General features: G+C 39.8%; 1 protein-coding gene and 1 long non-coding RNA gene across 5 annotated transcripts in view; one reads left to right on the forward strand and one right to left on the reverse strand.

The window, feature by feature from the left end:
• LOC144783772 (uncharacterized) overlaps positions 1 to 21,636 on the forward strand; it is a 317,953-nt gene that overhangs the window by 81,449 nt on the left and 214,868 nt on the right. The window lies entirely within an intron of this gene.
• LOC144783770 (cathelicidin-1-like) overlaps positions 1 to 21,636 on the reverse strand; it is a 217,773-nt gene that overhangs the window by 6,407 nt on the left and 189,730 nt on the right. The window lies entirely within an intron of this gene.

The following is a 21,636-nucleotide window of genomic DNA, read 5'->3' on the forward strand; positions in this document are numbered from 1 at the left end:
AAGGTGAGTTAAAAAAGTTTTCTAAGATGTTTGGCCTGTGTATTTGTGTAAGAATGCCTACATTTGTTTAGGTATACGAGCATGCTTAAGTGCGCATCTGCTAATGGTATCCGCGTGGACCAATGCTGGTTGTTGCATATTGGTAGGAATTTTTAGTATATTGAGGGCCTCTATGATGTGATGATGCCTAGCCCGACAAAATGCTAGCTCTGCTATACTGCTGATCTTTCTCTTGGCATTGTGAGGGTGGGGCTTTACAGCTAGAGCAGCTGTCTCTGAAGCTGGGGAACCAGGTTAAAGTCTGGCGGGAGGTTCAAGCATCCTGTGATTCTGGGCAAATCACTTAATACCCCTGTGCCTAAAAAATTTAAAATGAATGTGTCCATCTATAATAACTAGTGCTCATGTAAAGCGCTCTGCATTTCCCTGGTGTGATGGATGGTGACCACCTGCGGTATTGCTGACCATGCAATAATTGTGGTACTGCTTGGTATAAGTTGGAGATCTATTGTATAATGATGCTCACACTTTATAGTGATTGTCATCGCATACTGATGACAATGCTTGGCAAAGGGTGGACATCGATGGGAATGGGATGTGATGGGCACCAGGGCACCTGAGAATTGAAGTGATACATGAGCATCTAAGGCAGAATGCACATCCACATGTACAGTCATACATGTGAGTATTAGTTGCAAATATTTCATTGATGTATTTGATGAATGAACACCAAATATGTATTTAATGAAAGTAAAAAGCTATTTTTTGAGGGTAAGGAGATTATTTTCCCCAAATTTCATTACTAATTGTGCACATTTTCATAAATTGACTATATATATATATATATATATATATATATATATATATATATATATATATATTCACTGAAAAAACCATAGATTTCAGGCATTATATAATTAGGAACTAGCATTTAAAAAAACCTTTAAAATTCACTCAAAAAACGATACGTTTTAGGAGTGTTATAGTTAGCTAGACATTTCACTCATACAAAACCATTGAAATTGCTCCTATATAGTTAGTTGTATTAACTATATTTCGCGCACCCGCAATCCACTGCTGATCATGTCACATATTACATCCTTCATGACATGGTCAGTGACATCACTGATGACATCTCAAATGACATCACTGATGACATCATCCAGTGAATGTGGTTTGCTTCGTTATTTAAATATGCATTATATATAGAGCAATTTGCATTGAAGAATGAGTGGATATAAAAAAATAAATATTTGGATGGAGGATTTAGTAGCAGTGTAATTGACTGTTTACTTGACCAATTTATAGTGTCTCACTAAATATAGTGGATAGTGACTAAACTGTTTGAATATCTGTATCACTGTGTCAGTTGTTGTGTAAACTGGTTCTCCAGTTGGTTACTAGCTATGTGACAGTCTGTATTAGTTATTGATTAGTTAACCGAGTATTTGTATGGGAGAGTGAATGTGTGTGTGGTTCTGTGGGGGGGGGGGTGTGACTGCCCAAAGATGTGTGAATAGTTGATTCACTAGATATATGAATTTAAAACTACATGTTCTAACAGTTGTTTGGGTGAGTGAATATCTTTATGGGTGTGGTGATGAGCAAATATATTTCTCAATGGTACATGTCCAACAAACTAGAAAAATAAAAGGCAGTGTATGTGTCAGTTGTTGTATATTAATAGGTATACATAAGACTCAATGATTGTGTGAGTGACTGTATGGATAACTTTATACTTGTAATAATGATTTTATAATTCACTAAGTATGACTTACTATCTAAATGAATAGCTGAAGTTGTGTTTGTATAAGTGTGTAGCTAAGTAAATATGTAAGTATGATCCATTGTTTGCATAAGTGAGTAGGATGACTTCATATGTGAATAGGATGTGTGCTGGTGTGTAATGTCGATTTAGGTGTATAAGTATTTTTGATAGTGTTCTATTGTTCATTGACAGCATGTATGAGTGAATCTACAGGTAAGTGATTAGATGTGTGTATACATCTAAAATCACTGAGTGGGTTTTTAGATACTTGTATTGCTGTAACAATAAATTCAAATATGATACTCTTTATTTTACAAAGAGTGATGAAAGATTTTACTAGTGTATGAAAAGGTGTATGTGATTGTCACGTGGATAATGTCATCAGTGATGTCATCAGTGATGTCATTTGAGATGTCATCAGTGATGTCACTGACCATGTCATGCATGATGTAATATGTGACATCATCAGCAGTGGATTGCGGGTGCGCGAAATATAGTTAGTACAACTAACTATATAGGAGCAATTTAAATGGTTTTGTATGAGTGAAATGTCCAGCTAACTATAATACCCCTAAAACTTATAGTTTTTTGAGTGAATTTTAAAGGTTTTTTTAAATGCTAATTCCTAACTATATAAGGCCTGAAACCTATGTTTTTTTCAGTGAATTTCAAAGGTTTTTTAAATGCTAATTCCTAACTATATAAGGCCTGAAACCTATGGTTTTTTCAGTGAATTTGCAAGGTTTTTTAAATGCTAATTCCTAACTATATAAGGCCTGAAACCTATGTTTTTTTCAGTGAATTTCAAAGGTGTTTTTTAATGCTAATTCCTAACTATATAAGACCTGAAAGCCCACCAGGAATCTCCAGTATGCGCCACGGGACTGCATTGCAGAGAGGTGTAATGAAGCCACGCCCCTTTTTACACCTCTCTGCAACGCAGCCCCCGTGCATGTTTAAAGAGGGGGAACTAATTCCCCTTGCATACTGGGGGCCCCTGGGGGCCACTAGCCCACCTTGAGCCTCCAGTATGCGCCCGGGGGCTGTATTGCGGAGGTGTAATGAGGCTATGCTCCTTGTTACACCTCTCTGCAACGCAGCCCCCTGGCGCGTTTGCAGAGGGGGAACTAATTCCCCTTGCATACTGGGGGTCCCTGGGTGCCAGCTAGCCCACCAGGAGCCTCCAGTATGCGCCAGGGGGCTGCATTGCAGAGAGGTGTAATGAGGCCACACCCTTTTTTACACCTCCCTGCAACGCAGCCCCCGTGCATGTTTGAAGAGGGGAAACTAATTCCCCTTGCATACTGGGGGTCCCTAGGGGCAAACTAGCCCACCTGGAACCTCCAGTATGCGCCAGGGGGCTGCATTGCACAGAGGTGTAATGAGGCTATGCCTCTTTCTACACCTCTCTGCAACGCAGGCCACTGGCGCGTTTGCAGAGGGGGGACTAATTCCCCTTGCATACTGGGGGTCCCTGGGTCATATCTGCCCAAACGCCGAAATTCCGAACGATTGAAAATGACTTTTCTTGAGAAACATTTGGATTTGGATTATCATGTCCTATACTTTGGAATTTTTGAAAGACTGACTTTGAGGATGCTATAAATTACTCAAGTCTGCCCGAATAGTGTATGTAAAATTGATACCTAGTCACTTTGAATAAGAATGTACTTACGTCTCGTCTAACATTTGGAAGAAATACCTAGTTATATGACAACAGGATACCGACATAACTTGAAGGAAATAAGAACGCCCTGAAGAAGTTCTGTTGTACAGAACGAAACGCGTCAGCGGGCTGTGGTACATAAACTTAAGGAAAATAAAAGCATTTGAATATACACCAAGATTCAGCGCTTCAATAAGGACTCTAAGTGATATGATTTGATTGGACTTATTGTGCAAGTGGTGCTGTGCCAAACTTTGGAATATTCTCAACTACTCTCAACTACTTACTCTCTACTACTCCACTACTCTCTAATACTCACTCTCTACTACTCATTCTCTACTACTCTACTACTCTACTACTCTCTACTACTCTCTCTACTACTCACTTCCTACTACTCACTATCTACTACTCTCTAATACTCACTCTCTACTACTCACTCTCTACTAATCTCTCTCTACTACTCACTCTTTACTACTCACTATCTACTACTCTCCACTACTCACTCTCTACTTCTCACTCTCTACTACTCTCTACTACTCACTCTCTACTACTCACTCTCTAGTACTCTCTAGTACTCTCTAATACTCACTCTACTACTCACTCTCTAGTACTCTCTAGTACTCTCTAATACTCACTCTACTACTCACTCTCTACTACTCTCTACTATTCTCTCTCTCTGCTACTCACTCTCTACTACTCACTCTTTACTACTCTCTACGACTCACTCTCTACTGCTCTCTACTACTCACTCTACTACTTACTCTCTACTACTCTCTACTACTCACTCTCTACTACTCACTCTCTACTACTCTCTCTACTATTCACTCTACTACTCTCTACTACTCACTCTCTGCTACTCTCTCTACTGCTCTCTACTACTCTCTACTACTTACTCTCTACTCTATTACTCACTCTCTTCTCTCTACCTCTCTACCTCTCTCTACTTCTCTCTCTACTAGTCTCTACCTCTACCTCTACCTCCCTACCTCTACCTCTCTACCTCTACACCTCTACCTCTCTACCTCTCTCTACACGCACACATATACACATATATATACGCATATATATGCATATGCATTTATGTATGTGTATATATATATATACATACATATATAAACATATATAATCTTCATATCTATATAAATACAAATATAAATGCATGCATACATATACATATATGCATACATATGCATGTTATTTACATGAATGTTTTAAAAATACTAATAAAAGCAAAGCTAAAAAGCCACCTCATTACAAACAGAATGGCTTTAACTTAAACGAGGGCGAGATCTATTGCATTTTCAATGCTTGTTTACTTTGGTTCCATCAAGAAGGCATTCAGATGTGTCACACATTTGCCATAAATTCTGAATGTTAGCACTCTAGTTGCTCATTAGATTACTGTAGTAAAGCTACTGCTCACCAGGGAAGTCTGCTGCTAATCATACTTTTTATGGCAAAATTAACCCCCTCATTTTGTTCCTTTTTAAATTAAATGTTTTCAGACTTACCACTTCATTCCAATCAAGATGGCTTCTGGTGTGCCATACTTTTGTGATAAGTAAGACTGTTAGCGCTCTAGTTATTCTTTAGAACACTCTGGGGCATTCTGTCATTGGGCTATACTTGGGCTACATCTGGGTGATATTTGGGCTACATTTGGGCTCTTTTGTCTCTGGTGGCCATCTTGGGAGACTGCATGTCAGAATTTTTTAATGAAATAGAAGAGGATTTGGGAAGTCACTCAAAATGTGCCCTAATTTTTCTTTCTGCAGCACTAATCATACTTTCTATGGCAAAATATACCGCCTCATTTTGTTCCTTTTTAAATTAAATGTTTTAAGAGTTACCACTTTATTCCAATCAAGATGGCTTCAGGTGTGCCATGCCTTTGTAATAAGTAGGACTGTTAGCGCTCTAGTTGTTCTTTAGAACACTCTAGGAGGCTGCAGTAGAACACAAAGGAATCAACTGACAGTCTCTGTCCTTGTTGGATGTACATGTTTTACTGAGAATGTCAGACTTCATGCTCACATGACTGAGAAAGATAATGTGAATTTACAGAAAATATGCTTTCAGTTTAGCTTATAGATCCCCTTACAAACCACTGTGGGAAAAGCATGAGATAATAGTTTTCTTTCAAACATGATTCATGATATCCCAGCAGAAGGCTTTTTCACATGGTAAAATCCCCTTAGAACACACCACAATTCCTAAAATGAGTATGGTACCATCAAATGATTTATAATGTAACTAAAGTCCTAAAACCCTCTATTAACTACAATGCTTTTTAATGAGGTGCTATCATGTATATTGGTCCCAAGATGGCTGCCAACACTTCTTGGATGAAGTGCTGACAGCCAATCAGATCTCACGATGAGATGTGTGGTTAGGCTCCGCCCAGATATATATGTGTTTTTGAAGTTAATTTTCATAAAAACCACTGGAGCAATTTTCACCAAATATAGCAAAGGCACTTCTGCGTACCAGTCCCTACAATTTTGCCAAGTGTGGTGTAATTCCGTTCAGCGGTTCGGGCTGTAGCCTTGTCAGACCGTCCTATGGAAATTAACATGGGGAAAACACGTTTTGGGACCCCCCTTTTTTCTCAGCCCCCACTTCACGAATCCCCTCGAAACTTAAAGGGAAGGAGCGCAACGGAGCTGGCTAAAATTTTGGAAAATTACACGCAAATTCCTCAACCGGCGCCAAAGTTGTTCCCAATAGAATGTTGCGGATTTCCTATGGTAGCTAGGTCCTAACAATATATACCTACTGGCTATCGCCAGTAGGTAATATATATAATAAAGGGGAAACAGCGTTTACAACCTTGTTGTTACCACGCAGGTAGGTAACAACGCAGCTGTTACAACGACCGCGGTTACCACGCGTGGCTTTACATCGCAAGTCGTTTCTACGACTTGGGCTAGGTGGCGTGAAACACCAGGGAATGTGTCGGATTTTAAATCCAACACATTCTATGCTGTTGCGCTAACTTGAGTAGGAATAGTAATTTATACTATTCCTAAATTCAGGGCGCCATCTAGCGCAAGTCATAGAAACGACTTGCGATGTAAAGCCGCGCGTGGTAACAACGCAGTTTTTGTAACAACCACGTTGTAACCTACTGCGTGGTAATAGCACGTGTAATAAAGAGCTATATTCTATATCCAGTGGAAATCAGGACGAGAATACAGAGGGGTTCCAAAGCTCAATATTCACATGCATTTTCCAAAGACTTCTTTGAGAAGCGTTACCACTAAAACAGATGAATGGATTTTCACCAAATTTGGCAGGAAATTAGATCTTGGTCCGTATTTGTGCGTTTTGTATTTTGGTGCAAATCTACTCAGTATTTTTTGGAGGAATGTATGTTTAAGGATATTTGTATATCTGGACAGTAGGGCTTCAAGCGTCTCTTGAGACTCTCAAGGGAGTGCAAATTTAAAAGTAGAGCATTCTGTTGTATGTCGTTTTAGATTCCGAATGGATTTTCCCGATTCATGCCCTTATATAGGTACAATTTGCATTGCCCCTATATAGGCATAGAAATCAAGCTCTTATTTAGGCATAGCAGTGCTACGCAAATACAGGCATGGCTACTTCCATCTGTTCACCAAACCTCACAACGATTTCTTGGAAAACCAGCTTAAACCGTTAGGGACTTCCCCTTGCTTGAATATTGAGTTCTCCAAGAACTCAGTTAGTTTTACAAAGAACAACTATTCCCCAGGGGTTCATTCATGACATTCATATGCCCGACTTTACGTCAAACATGGTATTACTAAACACCTTCAAGGTATAAATATACCTTCACTTGCTATGGTAAAGCACAGTGGTTTGGAGCAGTTCGACTACCTACTTGCCCGACGCAGCTCGCTGCAGCAAGTGCCGAAGGAAGCCGACTCTCCAGCTGACGCACTGATCAGGAATTTGCCCTCCTCTGCTGAGAAATCCAACTCCAGTGTTTCTGACTCCCATTGCGGGGTGTTGGGAAATCGAGTCCCGAAAGAGATATACCAGACGTCCTTCATTCTAAGGTATGGCGCTGATTAGAACCTAGAGAAACCTTTGGTAGATTCTTGGCAAAAAACTAAACCTATGCTAAAGACCCTCCTTACTTCTTCCCACGTACTAGACCTAGGTTAGGTACATTGGGGTAGGCGTATTTTAGAAGCACCAGTTGAGTATTTTAGTCTATGTTATTTATGTATGTATTTTTATATGGCTTGGATACCATACAATGCTCTTACAGTATTATTTCATATTACTGTTTATGCCGTACGCATTATACTTTGCTATCTGCATAACGATTGTAGCAGTTCACCTCTCTTGCATGAGAAAGAAGACTGTTCAATAAACCTTTCATTGAAAACGCTCATCTCACTATTTCTCTGAAAACTCTGAAGAAACAAAGCATGTACGATTGACTGAGTGAAATACTTATCTATTGTTTCCACAACTCTGAAGATAGTTAATCCAGTCCTAGGGAAACAAAGTTGTCATGTTTATGCGGTTGTTTGAAACTGATCCCTTCTTGTGAATTTGAGAAAGTTTCTAGTGACCTCTGAGCTAGCTGGCACTCACAATTAAGTTTAGCATGTTCGATAGAGACCTACTGACCTAAGTCCTACGGCATATCTATAGGATATATTATTCCAATGCGCAGAGCCTATTGGGAATATAGGAACTACACTACAATTATGATGGACTCAAGGAGCTATTTCTCTTCAGCCATCTTGCTCCTGCAAAAGACAGACTCCGGGGGGAGCGCGTGCTCTGATTGGCTGCAAGGCACCTTGCGAAAAATGTTGCTGGCAGCCATTACATGACTCTGGTATTTAGTCCCCTTTTCTGAACTTTAAAAATAAATAATATAAGGGGGTAGGATAGGGGTACCCCGCCTCCCTAGTCCTGTGGGAGGACCCAGCGAGACCCCCTGGGGCCAAAACCCAAAAAAGTAGAATTAGGGAAAACAAAAAAAAGAAATGGCAACCTAGGGCCCATATTTTTTAGTTAAGGGGAGGAGCGCTGCAGCCCTTCCCTCAAGCAATTTTTAGCCCTCGGTACCCCAAACCCTGAGGCTCAATGCCTTTCATAAGGCGGTCGTATGTACTACCTACCTCAGCCTGTTTCAGCCCCGGGATCCCACCACCAGGAATAAATTGATTTATTTATGGGAGGGGGGCACAAGGCCACCCTCCCAGAGTTGTATTCAGTCCAATATAATAAACAGTTTTACAGGAGGGCTTACCCGACATCAGTGATTAAAGCAGCATGAATTAGAGTTGATTCAGTAACAAGAGACGTACTATTGAAAAAAAATCAGTTAGCAAAGAGAAAGCAATATCCACCTTCATATCAATATTCTCCGCATAGTGCAGGCTTCAAGATTATCAATAAGAGATGGGAATTGGTACAAGTGAAAGAGAGCTTTCGCAGTCTGTTTATGAAGAACCACTGTTTGCTTACACTAGATCAAGGAACTTAAAAGGAGATAGTGACATCTCATCCCACATCAAAACAAACTAACATTAAAAATGAAGGAACTACACCGTGTTGACACTGAGTTTACTGTAACAATTTCATCAAAGAGGTCATGGTTAATCACCCAATAAGGGGTACCTCATCGAACTCCGGCATAATGGCAATTGCGACACACAAAACTATTATTTATGTACTGAAATGTCCCTGTGGTTTACTCCACTTGGGCAAAACAAAGAGGACATTAAAAACACAGAACATAAAAGATATATTCAGAGAGAATAAAAGGAATCTATGGTGGCTACCCAGTTCATTGAACAAAGACATAATGTTTCACAAGTACAGTTTAAAATTTTAGAAATTGTACCAGAAAAAACAGAAATGGGCATGACCAAGAAACTCCTACATTGGGAGATTTTTTGGATAAAGACTCTAGACGCCATGCAGCTACGACCAGTTAAAAATGTCTTGTTATTTATAAATCAGTTAGTGTCTGATCATGTTATACATAAAAATGGAGTGCCGCTAGATTACACATTTATTAATACCAAATGGTATACATGATACCTTTAGAAACAGCCTAAGATTGACAGTGTGTGAGTAAACAAAGTCAGATATTTAAAAGAATGATGAATAAGATTATTACATGATCATTGTACACAAGTCGACATACTCTCACTTCCGTGGTTGTGTATAATTTAAGTGTTACACTTTGGTTTAAGTATGTGAATTCACGATTCTTAACCATTTTCACATGGCGCCCATTGGCAATAGGCACGTCACATCATCAGACACGGTGAACGTTGGAAGCCGGACGTTTTTGGGTTCTTCACTGTGGACGCTCCTGCTTTGGGACGTGATAGCTACGGCCGGGGGGCAGCAGTGGGTGCTAGTAGAGATGGTTCAGGCGTTTTACGACGCTCCTGCTTACCATCTAATTTTGGAAGGAGTTCTAATTCTTTGGATCATCAGGCTCATTTTTCATAAGACTTACAAGCTTCAGGAGCGCTCTGACCTTACGGACAGGAAGCTAAATGATTATATATAGAAGATCTTTGGAATTAGCAGCAGACCCCGTACCTTAGCATACAGAGGTAGATGCTGTAGATCGCAGCTGCCTCAGGACCTTCGCTCCGTGTGTTTATCTTTTTTTTCTCTGAACTCCTGTCCTCAGTTTTATAACAAGACGTGTGTTCATAAACTGCAACTGCATTCTTGTGTTATGTCTAGGTATGACCTCGTCTAGTGTGTTCAGACTAAATACCAGAAAAAGACTAAAACATGAAAACATGTGCAGGTTATGTGTGAAAATACAAAGTGGCACAAAAATAATCACGCTTGGGCATTTAATCGCTTGGGCATTAAATCGCTGCCCTAACTTGTGTAGCTGGCCCCGAAATGAGATTTTTCGGTTGCGAGCACCGGTGATCAAGATGGCGCCTGCCCCGAACTGACCGGTTGCGAATTACCCTAAATTACAACTTATGACATTGCCAGCGGCTGGGTGCTGAATCTACCTGTGACTCATAAAAGACAATGTCTAAAATGACGGCCGCAACAAACCCTCCTGCATCTCTCCTGACCTTATTTCCCTTATCCCCTTACTCCTCTCCTCCACTTTCCTGATACCGACCTTTGCCCTCACCTGTCCTGGCCCTTAGTCCCCACCCTGTTTATCTGTGAATTTTCCCACGTCAATTCAGATCTAGCTATTTTGTCTGATGCCCGATGGAGATACTTGGTTTAGATATAGGGGAGATAGGCCGGGGATTCCCTCCTTGGACGTCACCTACCCAGTCGGTCTTTAGACAGACTTCCTTTCATCTCTCCTGTCGTCTTACCGCATCCTCCCTCTATCTATGTCTCTCCTCTCCCAATGTACTGAGACTGAACTATTTTGTCTGATGCCCGATGGAGCTACCTGGTTTAGCTATAGGTGAGATTGGCCGTGGATTCCCTCCTTGGTCGTCACCTACCCAGACAGACTTCCTTTCGACTCTCCTTGTTGTTTCTTCCCTTATCCTCCCTTTCTCACCTCCCCTGCCCCCTCCACTACTTTTCTCTTGCCTTTCGCTCCTCTCCCAATGTATTACCTATTGTTTGGTGTATTGTGTAATTGTTGGTCTTTTCTGTTACATTGTGGACTCTCATGTAAAGCGCTCTAATACCTTCGGGTCTAGCCAGCGCTATATAAAACTCTTTAAATAAAAAAAAGTAATATTGCGTCATGGCAGCTGCACACACGTGGAATAGCCAATGCCACTAGTCTTGCATCAGGCGTGAATGCATGATGATTCTTCTGAAAGGTATGCGCTAATTTTATAGTTATACGCAGAACATCTTTCACCATTATAGCATGTGAGAAAAATCTAGATACTAAAAGCATTAAGATAGAGGTGTTCGACATGGTATCGGTCAGAATGTTAACACAGGAATGATGTTTAAACATGCTGTGACGCTGAAGCTAAGTTGATGGATGATACACAGGTGAATGAGGGGCACATCAAAGCAGTGGCTATTAACTGATTATAAAGTGTGGAACACATTCAGTTCATAATTATTCATTAGTATGTTCATTTGCAGTATGTAGTGGATGACATAATAAAAATACCCTTTAAAGATGGATGCGATTTATCCGAAAAGCACATGGATTTCAAAGTCTGAAGAAAGCATAATAGCATGTAGAAAAAATTGGTTTGAAAACAACAAAGAAATTAAGAAATAAATACAATATAATTGTATATCATAAGATGGATTTTGAGTGGAATAAGTTTAGAAGAACATTAAGAATTTTTAGATCTTCAGCCCCCTGCAGCATTGCTCCTCGGCAATCCCCTTGACTTGGAGAGAAGAGGATATTTTTTTCAGTAAAATTTGAACTTGGGGATGAACAAGAGCTACCTTGAAAGCACACACATTTGATAAAAAAATTATATGTATTTGGTTAATGTGGTTATATAATTAGGAGTGCATGCACAAATCTCAGCATTTTCATATCTTATTATAAGAAATAAAATGCCCTCTCTCATACATTCTAAGAATACTTCAAGTCACCTCAGAGTTCCATGAGCTTATAAAGGAACATTGCCTTTGGCCTTGTTCCTGTATTTGGTGATGTAACTCCTCAATCACTTGCAATATTCTTATATTGTACTTCTAGGGGTACTTTATCCCATAGATAGTAAGACAGGCAGTATATCTGTCAGATTTGTGAAAGAGTAACCAATCAGCAAAACTCAAAACCAGGCCCATAGTTCTCTCTCCCTGGTTCCCTTCATGCATCTGTACCCAAGTCTCATAATGTACTTGATTAAAAGTGTTTTTTTTTAAACCTGACAAGAGTCCTTTCTTGTTTATTTTAGTCCATATTAAATTCAGACCATATCAATAGCGTATTTAACATCCATAAACTACACTTCTAGAGTGAATGTAAATACATTTTTAAATGAAATATTATAAAACGAATGTATGATGCACGGTGTAAGAACTAGCACAAAACCCTGATTTCTCAAATTGAATTAGCTTATTCGTTAATGCCTAATCTTCCAAGGCTTACTCAACAACCTTGGAAAATAGTTTTGGTGAAACATCAATGAAAGAAATAAGAAATTAATATATAAGTGTGTGGATGATTTAGGTTACCTTCCTTAAAAATTGATCTAGTTGATCAAATTGATGACCCCTTTGAGTTCCTCGATATACATCTTCAGTGGGCTATCTCATTGTAAAATTATACATAAACCAGACCAAATGTTGGGATCCATTTTATAAACCACTTGAGATGGTGAAAATGCAGAAAGATTGCATTGCGCAGATGTATGAACACTAAACATGAAGGGTTCAACTCTTCTTTCTTTGAAATTTAGAACAACGTGCACATTTGTAGGGCAAAACACACTTCGTTGAATATTTAAAAAACAAGCCAGATAGTTTTTTGTTAAAAAAACAATTATCTTCTGGGACTTATATTCAAAGATGACATTCAGGTCCTGTGAGTGCACATGCTATATATTCTGGACTTCATTAGCAGTTCCCAGATCAGGATGAGGGAATAGTTGGAGGTGCAAAAAAAGAGCTCTTGTATCACAGCATGGCATCTTCCCCCAATTACCCTGTCCATCTGAGTGTGGCACGGAGGGACAAAAAGTATGTATTTTCCTCAGGCGAACGCAGTTAGACCCTTCTTATAAAAAAATAATTATGGTGAAAAAGTAAAGACGTAAGCTGAAAGTCTGTGATGGTACTCTTTTAATTACAATCTGATCCGTTTAAAACCAAATTAATCAAGGTGGAGCAGAGAGTGCAATTTTTGAGGAGTTCCAAATTGGAAATGTATGATTCATTCTGTCTCTTCCCTCTCGCTTGCTGTATTGTTTGTTCCTCCACTTCCCTGAGTCCTTATTGTCAAACAGGGGTATTAATAGAGGGAAGGGTACCTATCCAACTTAATAAAGACATTTTCGTATGGCTAAAACAAAGAAATTAATATCAAACTAATTTAGAAAAAGAGAGAATAATTAAATAGGATAAAATACACCAAAGTGATCAGTACTGGATAATAAGAACCAGAGATTTGAATGTTTAAAGTTTTAAGGAAAAACATGTCTAGAAAAGGTAAAGCATCAATGTAAAATCTGAATCTGCAGTTAAACAAAACATAGGTGTAATTTCAGACCATCAATGATGGAGCAGAGGTCATGCACACAAAAGGGGTCATTCCAGACAAAGATTTTAAAAAAGGACTTGGTCTATTTGTTGGAGTGCAAAGTTTTCCACCTGGATAAGGTGCAACGCTGAAGCCAGCCAAGTCCCCTTAAAGTCCTATATGTTGGCAAGAGAGATCCCAGTAAAGCCACTAGTTTTAGTATGAAAGTTGTGAGCAGGGCAAACGTCAATTTCATAGCTGATGATGTCCTTTGGCTGCTAGGATAAATTTGCCACCTTGCCCTGGTCTAAGTATTAACCTTCGGATTTACTTGTTTCTTTTGTTTTCAAAATCCACCAGAGGGACAATGATGTAAACTATATCTGGGCAGGGTTCCATAAGGCCAGATACCTGTACTGCAGTATCCAGCTGAACAAGTTGTCAGTGCAACAGATATCTACTAGTAGGACAAACCTAGTTTTTCTTGCCCACCAAGAGCTCCCCTTCTCTGGGAAGGTCACAGTGCCCCGTTCCGATCCTTGGAAGGTGAAAACAATTATGAAGTTCCACTTTTCTAAACTGCTGGGAAAGTTCCTCCTGGTTCCTCCTGTAGCCCAGAGGTGCTTAAAGCAGTCGGCTAGTCACCAGATTTCTCTCTAGCCAGGGCTTCAGAGGAATCCAGTCGAAAGTGACATTTCGAACTTGTGGAAGCCCATCTGCATTTTGTGTCCCTGGATCGGACAAACAGGATACTAACCACTTGACCCTTTGAGAGTAGTTCCAGTCCTGGGGCAACAACATGAGTCTTGCATTTACTTCCTGTAGTTCAGGAGAGTCTTATTTCAAGATGTTTTCTTCCCATGTCCAATAATGTTCTAAATTGCTGAAGGTGAGGTACCAGTGTTATACTGTGCACTAGCAAGTGATTACAGATTTTCCTTCATCCAATCTAGACAACACTTAAACACTATCCTCACCTCCCTTTTCAGTGATTCCTCTCTTGGGTTGCTGAGAACATTTCCAAAAACCCTAAAAAACAAATGGTTGTCTCCATCCTCTACCTGTAGGAGCTTGAGCCTCCTTTAGCCACTCCCCAGTTCAGCTTAGATACTCTTCCCTCTGATAGGGTCAAAGCTTGTTTTTCTCTTGCTGGGATGGAAGCCAGAAAACAAAGTATTATCCTTGAAATAAATGGATGCAGTTCTTGACAGCCCCATTTGGCATCACTAAATCAAAAGAAGAAGTGTTTAGGTTGCCAGTTTTCCTCCCATTTGTAAATGTAATGTAAATGTGCTGGACTTGTAAAGCGCACAGCTGCCCGTAAGCGTCCCGGCGCTTGCTTAGGGAACCCGTCCTGGTATTCCCCTGTGAGAAACCCCGGCAGGGTGTCCACAAGGTGAAAGCCAGGCATCCCGCCGCGAGGGGCCGTAGTGGAGATTAAGCAAGCTATTGCCCAGAGTCGCAGAGTGTGACCCCGTGAGTTGAGTAGGCACCAGAGCGAGAATTGTCGAGTCCGTGGAATTTTGAGCCCGAGACCCGCCGAGGCGGGGAATCGAACCCTGGTCCACGGTCGATCTCAGCTTCCGGGTCTGCCGCCTCTAACCCCTGAGCCTGTCCCCCTCTCATAAGGCAAATACCTATTACCTTGGAAGTTGTTGAAAACCCCCCTGCCTTCCTGGACTAAGAAGTCATGCAATTGTCCTCTGAGCAGCAGGGTCATTAACTCCCAACCAGTAATATGTTGTGAGTATCTGGAGTCAGACTGAGAGGCCACATTTTAAACCAGTTTTTTCTCAGGCAGGTCAAAGTATACATTCTTAAAGGTATTGTCAGTAAAGTTATCAAAACTCTACTTTCACCATTGAATTAGTTTTTTGAATATGTGTATACCACCTTTGAATCACTTCTTTAGTATTTTTCCAGCCAGTAATATAAACTAATGATTGTGATTATATCTATGTTTTATTACTGACAAATACCGCTTCACCTGTACAATGAATATAGATTCTTGACAATTTATCACTGTGATGGCATGCTATTACTCGTATGTGATAGGCCAGTCAGCTTAAGGCACATTTTGAGTACTGTATCTAAAATGTGAAGATAGGTGAACATACATCACAAATACTTTTCTCTGCCACGTGTGACTGCAGTGCTTTTAAACTGCAGCCCAGCCAGAGCTCTGGGTGGTGAAGATGCACACTGAAATCCACATATCACAACTGCTGGTGTAATTTTTGCACCAGCTTCCAATGTACTGGAAAGGATAATGCACTAGTTGAATGAAGCCACTTTTGTGTTTCTATTTTAGGAGCATAGCACACACACACACTGGGGCAATATATGGCAGCGTCACAGTGCACAGAATCCTAATATCAGCAAAAATAGAATCCAAAGAAAGGTGAAAAATCTGCAGTGAGTGCGCAGAAAAGGTCACTTTGCTACACTTATAATGGTTCACTGGCAAAATATCGCCCATGAAATTATCCCCATGCCAAAAAATCAGCACCAAAATATCAATGTAAAAAATATCGTCATCCCATTCTTACAATGATAAGTAAATAAATTATGGAAAAAAATATTGTTGTCATTAATACAGTTCTATTAAATATTGTTCTTTAAATATATAATATAATAAATTTCTTTATTCGGCTTTACACATTGGCAAACCATAAAAGCATCATTTTCGATAATACAATTTCATATATTAAGAATGAACAGATAAACATGTAAGAAACTAAGATTCAGGTAAGATCAAATTAATACATTTAAAAAAGTCAAGGCGTTTTGTTACGTTGCCTCATCTAGAGCCACGTCCGAGATAGATTTTACAGGTTTTTCCTGTGCCTCATGATACATTTTAAAAAGTTCATGACATAGTAACAAACGGGTTCAGATTCTAGCAATTGGAGACGCAGCATTGCTGGGCGGCACTGTCTCAGTCCCCATTGCCTTAACAGAGGTAGAATTTACAGAATAATATTGTGTGTAAATTAGTTTGTTTTGATTCTTCATCGCAAGGACAGACAGGGATGATGGCATCCCATCTGTTTCCATCATAGAAGGCAACTAGTCTAAAAAAGAGGTCTAATCTGAATCTTGTCAATAACATCCTCTCGTAGGTGGTGATCTGTAGCGTTAGATAGGGCTGGATCAGATCTGTGGCCTGAATCATATTAGCGTGAAGGACCGAAGGTTTCATGGACTCAGATGTCAACCTCAATGACTCTAGGTGGCTCAGTGCCAGTTGTTTCAGCACTCTCTTCGGTAGATCGATGATGGCTTCGGGTTGGGAGTAGTACTTCTTCATACCTAGATCTTTAAAAAAAATTCTAATATACCGAAGCCATATTATGTTATGTTATGTTAAATGGCACTTTTTGAGCGCACTGACATCCGGAGGTTTCCTTGCGCTTGCTGACAGAGCATGTGTAGAGTGACAAAGAGAGATTACCCAGAGAGAGTGAACAGGAAAGTTTTGAGAAGTTTCCTGAACTGAAAGAGGGAACCACTGGATTTAATGGCCTGGGTAAAGGGGGTTCCAGAATTTAGGGGCGAGGAGAGAAAAACGACGGCCCCCGAATTTATTGGTTTTGAATTTGGGAGTGACAAGTAGGTGATGGTGAACTGAACGGAGGGAACGTGCAGGTCGATACAGAGTGATCAGGGAGTTAAGAAAAGCGGGGCAGGGGCAGTGAAGAGTTTGTATATTACTAGTTCGATCAAGAGTCATTGTCTCTGTTACAATTGTCTGTGTAAATGAGTTTTTTTCAGAAGTCCAGATGCGTCTCCAGAGCAGTAGTGGTTGAATCTTAATAAGGTCCTCTAAATATGGGACACCGAGTTCTAGGTGGGATGCATAGATGGAAGTGCCTCTCGGTGTTGCTAGGAGGAATCTAAAAAAAGAGTTTTCTGCGACCTGGAGAGTACTAACGTCTACGTGTCCCCAGAGGCCCGCCCCATATAGAGCAATTGCCTGGCACTTTGCGCTATAAATCTTTAGTAGCTCTGCTGGTGCCCTTCGTCCTAGCCTCTGGGAGAAACTCATCAGGGCCGCTGTAGCTCTTTTAAAAAGGTGACATCTTGCCTCTACTGCGGACCGCCAATTTAATTTTTTATCGATCATAATGCCTAGGTAGGGGTACTGGGCAGTTACCTCAAGTTTTTGATCTTTAAGATAAATGCTCTTCGGTTGTTTTTTCCCACTACCAGCAATCATGACGAACGTTTTTTTGACGTTCACATGCAGGTCCAGCTTACCCATGTAATCAGTGTACCTATTTAGGGACTTCTGTAACTCACGCGGAGTGCGCGCCAAGATGACGGCGTTGTCTGCGTATAGCAGAGCGGGAATCAGGCGCTTTTTCACCCGTGGCAGGTCCTGAGCCCCCCTCAACATCTCCTCCTCAAGGCCGTTGGTATACAAGGAGAATAGGAAGGGGGCCAGGACACACCCCTGCCTGACTCCACGCTCTACGCCAAACGACGCCGTCAACTCCCCCTTTACGCCAAAATGCACCCTTGCAGAGGCTCTAGAGTATAGTTCTCTGAGAAAATCTAAGAGGGCGGAATCCACGCCGATTTGTCTCCGAATTTCCCAGAGCTTAGCATGCGAGACACAATCAAAAGCAGCGGACAGGTCTACATACACCATGTAGACCATGTCCTTCTTTGCTTGGATATATTTGTCCATTAGCAAACTGAGATTAAGGGTCTGCTCCACCGTACCGAATCCCTCTCTGAATTCGAACTGGAGATCGGAAATAATGCCTTTCTCCTCAGCCCACTGCTGAAGTCGCTCGAGGAGTACCCTGCCTGCAACTTTACCCATGGAATCCAGCAGTGAGATGGGGCGATAGCATGTAACGTCCTGTCGATCCCCTTTCTTGAAGATTGGGACCATGATGGAGTTGGTCCAGGATTCCATCAGTCCCACTTTTGCTGCTGCACTGCACACTCTGGTGAGGATGGGGGCCCAGAGATCTAGATTATGTTTAAATAGATCTACCGGGACCCCATCCGGGCCCGGGGCTTTCCCCTTTTTGCTTGTTTCTAATGCAACTAATATCTCAGAGATGTTAAACTGTAGGGATATTGGGTACTTGACCATTGGGAGTATGGTTTCTGTCCCTTCTGATGTTGACGTATTTCTGAAAATTTTTGAGAAATGGGACACCCATGTGTCTTCCCCTATGGCCACTTCTATCTTGGGACTGTTGTCATCTATTAGATAGGGAGATCTAACTATACGCCAGAATGCCTCGCTATTTTTGGAGAGGGCACTATTGTGGAGTTTGTCCCATAGCTTCTGTTTTAGTTCTTGTATTCTTAATTTGCGTGCCTTACTATATTGTTGTCTACATATTTGTATCTGGCCTGGGTCTCTAGGTTTATTTTTAAGGGCCAGCTTTAGGTTGGTTAAGGCCGCTGTACAGCTATGGTTAAACCATCCTTTAATGGTGGTATTCTGGCCTTTAGGATTAGCTGTAAGGAGGCTCTTGGTTTTCTCCAGTATTTGTGTAAAGTTATTTAAAACGGCCTCCTCCGTTTCTTGCAAGTCCAGATATTTAATTATGTTTGGGTAGGCCGCTTTTACCAGTTTTCCGGTAATTTCAGGCGGATTTAGCTTCTCCCATTTTAGAGTATATCCATTTTGTTTACCTATCTCTAGTTTATTCTGGGCAAGTGTATTCTCTATGATTGTGACTAGGGGTTTGGATTTACTAAAGTGAAGATCCAGCCTCAGTGCTGAGTGATCACTTAGGGTGTTGTTCCTAACCTCGAAAGATCTAACTCTGAATACCATTCCAGATGACAGGAGGATGTAAAGTCCAGATGACAGGAGGATGTAAAGTCCAGATGACAGGAGGATGTAAATATATACAAATGTAAATAGAAAGGGGCCTATTTCGATGGCGGTCGAAAAGCCTCCAAACTCAAGTCAGAGGCTTTACGACCGACAACGACGATTTTAATTCTGACCACCTAATTATAATTTAGGCAGTTGGAATTGATCCTACTGGATTCCGATGGGCTCCAATGTACGGCTTTTCTGCCATTGTGATTATGATGCTCGGTTTCTGACAGGCTTTTCACTCTGGGCTTCCCGACATGGAAAGCCTGTTGGAAAGTGAGTTTGGGGGCCCACAGTAGGTCCCCTTCTCCTTGCCTGCCTCCATTTGGGGCCCGAGGGGGCACGTTCATCCCTGCACCGTGAGGTGCCTGCCACGCAGTGCATGGATGAACACAATCTCCCATTTCTCTATGGAAGCATTTGCCATGACCAGTTTACGGGGCAGCACAGGCTCCCATAAGGAAATGAGAGTATGCGACAGCACCATGTGCGATCGCCTCATAATTATGCGATCAGGACCGCCGACCAGAGGTTGGTCGGTCCCAAATCCGCAGTTGTCGGTTAAATTGTAACATTAATTTAATACAAATGATCTAGATTGAATACATATTTCAGAAAATAACCTTTTTTTAGGGTAGTTAAAGGCACGTATATATTAATATATATCTAGTTAAAAACTATTAATAAACTAATAATTTTAATTTATATTATAATTTCAGAATGTTTAAAATAATTTAATAATATAACAAATATATATATACACACCAATAACATAAACATTTTTTTAAAACAAACTTTGAATAAAAATAAAAGGTAAACACATTTCTTATGATTTTATAAAATATATAACACATTACAATTATAATATTTATAAATATTCATGTGTTTAAACAAGCAAAAAATATAATACAAATTGTAACAATATATAATACATTATATAATTTTACAATACATATATGAGAATTTATACAAAATTAAGGAAAGTGTATAAAATGTACTAATCACACTTCACACAACGCAACTGTAGGAACATTGTTACATCACACAGAGGTCAAATTTACTATTCCCACTCCAGTCAATACAGCAGTAGGGAAAATGTTGATTGTGTATTTGTCCAATTTACAATTTTCACTCCAGTCAGTGCAACACTAGAGAAAATGTTGGATCACAGAGGAGTAAAATTTACCATTCCGACATCAGTCAATGCAACAGTAGGGAAAGTATTGGATTGTGGAGGGATCATATTTACTATTCTCACTCCAGTCAGTGCAACAGTAGGGAAAGTGTTGGATTGAGAAGGGGTAAAATTTACTATTCCCAATAAATTGAGCGTAACAGTGGGGAAAATGTTGGATTTTGGAGGGATAAAATTTGCTTTCCCCACTACTGTCAGGGCAACATTTGAAACCAACAAATTCCTTTCAATGCAATAAAATAATTTCAAAAACACAGTAAACAAAGAAAAATATATCAATAAAATAAATGCATGTGCCAAAGGTAAATACAAACAATAAATAACAACAAATATTATTATAACTAAAATAGAAATGTATTTAAACAAAATAGTATTAAAAAATATTGAACAAAATAATATTTATTAAATACATTTATTTTATGTACTTTCCACCATTTACCCCTACAAAACTCACAACGCACACCTAGAACCTAACTTTAAAAAACAAATTGACACAATTAACATACACATTTATCAAGAAACTAATTATCAATTAATAATTAGGACTTAATTATAATTTATTTACTTCCCACAATATACTCCCACAAAACACACAATACAGTCCGAAAATTAACTTAACAAAAACTGAATTGCACGATTATCAATTTAATAATTAATGTTAATAAAACATTATCGTAACTTAAATATGATTCATTTACTTCCCAACTTATATCCCTACAAAACCCACAACCCCCACCTAAAATGTAAGTAAAACAATGTAATTGAACAGTTAACATAATTAAATAATTAATATTAATGAACAACTAATTATTAATTATTTAGAATTCATTTACCTCCCACCCTGTATCCCTATAATCCCACAATCTGCACCAATGTTTTAAACAAATATATATATACACAATTACCATAGGTAATTGTCAAATAAATAACTAACATTAACTAACAACTAATTATTGATTAATTAAATTTAAATCACAAAAACTACTAAAAATGTACCACTATGATGCTGATTACGATGTCAGAC

This window comes from Lissotriton helveticus, chromosome 10, assembly GCF_964261635.1.
Source record: "Lissotriton helveticus chromosome 10, aLisHel1.1, whole genome shotgun sequence".
NCBI classification, from domain to species: domain Eukaryota; kingdom Metazoa; phylum Chordata; class Amphibia; order Caudata; family Salamandridae; genus Lissotriton; species Lissotriton helveticus.